Consider the following 2,626-nt stretch of genomic DNA (forward strand, 5'->3'; position numbering starts at 1 on the left):
AAAAAAAAAGAAAAGAAAAGAGGTGTGGCTCTCAGAGAAATGAAGCACATTACAGCTTAAGACTGGGTGCATTTGTATTTTTCTTGAGGGGCTGAAAAACTGGAGATAAAATTGTTCACCCACCCATTCATGCCAGTCCCTATCTGCCTCCAAAGGGTATCAGCACATTCACAGGCATGGGCGGTTGTTTTTGTTTTGTTTGGTTTTGTTTTAACAGGTGGTTTAAACAGTCTCTGGATTCACTCAACCTGTTGTTTACTTTGTTAATTGAGCCAGCTTATGGTCCTCTAGAGATGGGTGTGGTAGGGAAGAGTGTAAATCTAGCCAAGGAATGGCAGCATGGACCTGGCTTGGGTGACTTTTGCTAAATCCTGGAAATTGCAGGTTTCTTACAAAGTAGAATATTAAGTTGTGATTTCCTTGTCTCCTTTCTATCTATCCTTTATTGATTCTATCCTACCTCATCTCCACCCCAGCTCCCAGATTTTGATCCCTTATTCTCAAGGGAGTACAGTAGGCCCAATGGTCCATCTTTGTGTAATTGCTTCAGACTGAAAAAGGATGTTGATCCCGCCTGGCCAGGGACAGAAAGCCTCATCCTGACTAGTCTAAGGGAGACATAGGAGTATCAGGATTTGCTGTTTCTAAACCATCATTCTTTGATAATCTGGAAGAAAGCAGGGCATATGAGACATTAACCCACAACAATGGATCATGCAACATAAAAGAAATCTAATGCACAGTATCATGGCCAGAGAAATGAGAATATTTTCCCACCAGGTTGTGGGGAAAAAAAAAAAACCCACAAGACATTAACAAGCTATTGATGCTTACAGTAGAGTCTGACATTTCATCAATATGTGAGTACAGATCTTATAATGCAGATAATACATTTGCAGAATTGTCAGGAATTTACACTCAGTACTCTCCTTTGATAATGGCCCTGGTTCTTTCTTGCACAGAATATCTATGGCTATTCGGTTTTACAGAATGATTTTTTCACCATTTTTTTCTTCTATAATGAAATACACTTGTCAGTGTCATTTAGAACTCTTTGGGCATAGTTAGCAAGAGATTCAGTGTGTCCCCATTACATCCTCAGGTCCCATTCATGAAATAAAGACAGAGACCATATGATCACACAGTGAATAACTGACCTGGTCCATTGATGTTGCAGTACTGGGAGGTTGGCTGCCTGATCTATGGTTTTAACCCAGTACCACTGTCACCGTGGGTACCTTAATGCACAAATTCCTCTCTACCCTGGAGGCAACCAAGGCCATAGGTTTGTGCCACAGAGCCACTGGGTACTTGTTGGTGCTGGCCATCTTAATCCAACCCTTGCCTTCCAGTCAGTAGTAAATGAGTCCATATATCTTAATACAATAGTGTGATTAGAGCTCTGTACAGGAATCAGTACCAGATTTCCAGTGGCGTTGCTCCTTTTACCACAAATATGGGTTGTATTTTGTTCCCATCAAAGGGGAGTTAATTAGCTGAGTTGTCCCATAGTATATGTCAGCCAGATATGTTTATCTCAGACCTGAAAAAGATGTATCTGGGAATCAGAGATTATGTTTCATCATGGAAGTTTTAGAAGTATGGGGTAGATCAGGATCTCATTTTTCCATACTCAAATATTAGCTGTCGCTAGAGAAAAATTCTTCATAACCCTTTTGATGATGAAGTCTCATTTATTGGCTGCTCAGAGACATTACACCCAGTAGCAAGCTTTACAAACATCCCTGCACATTGTACCTCTTCTGGGAAATTTTGAAGTTTTATCTTATCATCTCACTGTAGACGAGATATCTACATCTACCATGGGAAGCCAGATGCATTAGAAGTGAGCAATTGTCCACAAATCTAGCATGCATCTTTGTTAATATGTTTGGCCCAGTCAAGGAAAATAACATCTCCCCCTTTGGAGAACAGTATAAAGGTGAAAAGAAAAATGAGTTGTCTGACTTTGATTTTCACAGACAGACTGCAGTTGTGAGAGGATATATTTAAGTGAAATAAACTTACATAACTTATCTTGAATCAGGCGTCTTATTCTTCCTGAATAATAACTTCAGGTTCTCCAAAGACTCAAAGGAGTATCAGTCGTAGATCTCTGTCTCCTCCACTTCTTAATCCTGTGAAGTCTGGAAAGGAGCAAGTTTAATTCTTGATAAGTGAATCCCTGCAGTTTGACAGTCTTTTGGGGTTTGGGGTTTTCTTTAGGAAGGGTACCAGAAATCAAACTCAGGACCTCATGCTTGCTAGGCAGGAGCTGTGCCACTGAGCTAAATCCCCAGCCCCTCAGCTTGACAGTTTCATAAGGGCCCTTCCATTTAGGAAGGAGCTTATCTAAAGATGACTCCTGGAGAGACCCCACCCATGGCCTCCTCCCAACCCCTACCTCCTGCCACCCCCACCACATAGGGAGCCTTGGTGAGCCATGCTGAGCCACACAGAAGGGGAGAGACTCCACCCACTGCCCTCTATGGCCATCCAGGGAGCCTTGGTGAGCCGCTTTGATACAAGAGGGAGCCAGGTGTGGTGGCACATGCCTGTAATCCCAGCACTTGGGAAGCTGAGGCAGGAGGATTGTTGTAACTTTGAGACCAGCCTGGGTTACAAA

The sequence above is a fragment of the Chinchilla lanigera genome, unplaced genomic scaffold (genome assembly GCF_000276665.1).
Source record: "Chinchilla lanigera isolate Chin_1 unplaced genomic scaffold, ChiLan1.0 scaffold00144, whole genome shotgun sequence".
Classification (NCBI taxonomy): domain Eukaryota; kingdom Metazoa; phylum Chordata; class Mammalia; order Rodentia; family Chinchillidae; genus Chinchilla; species Chinchilla lanigera.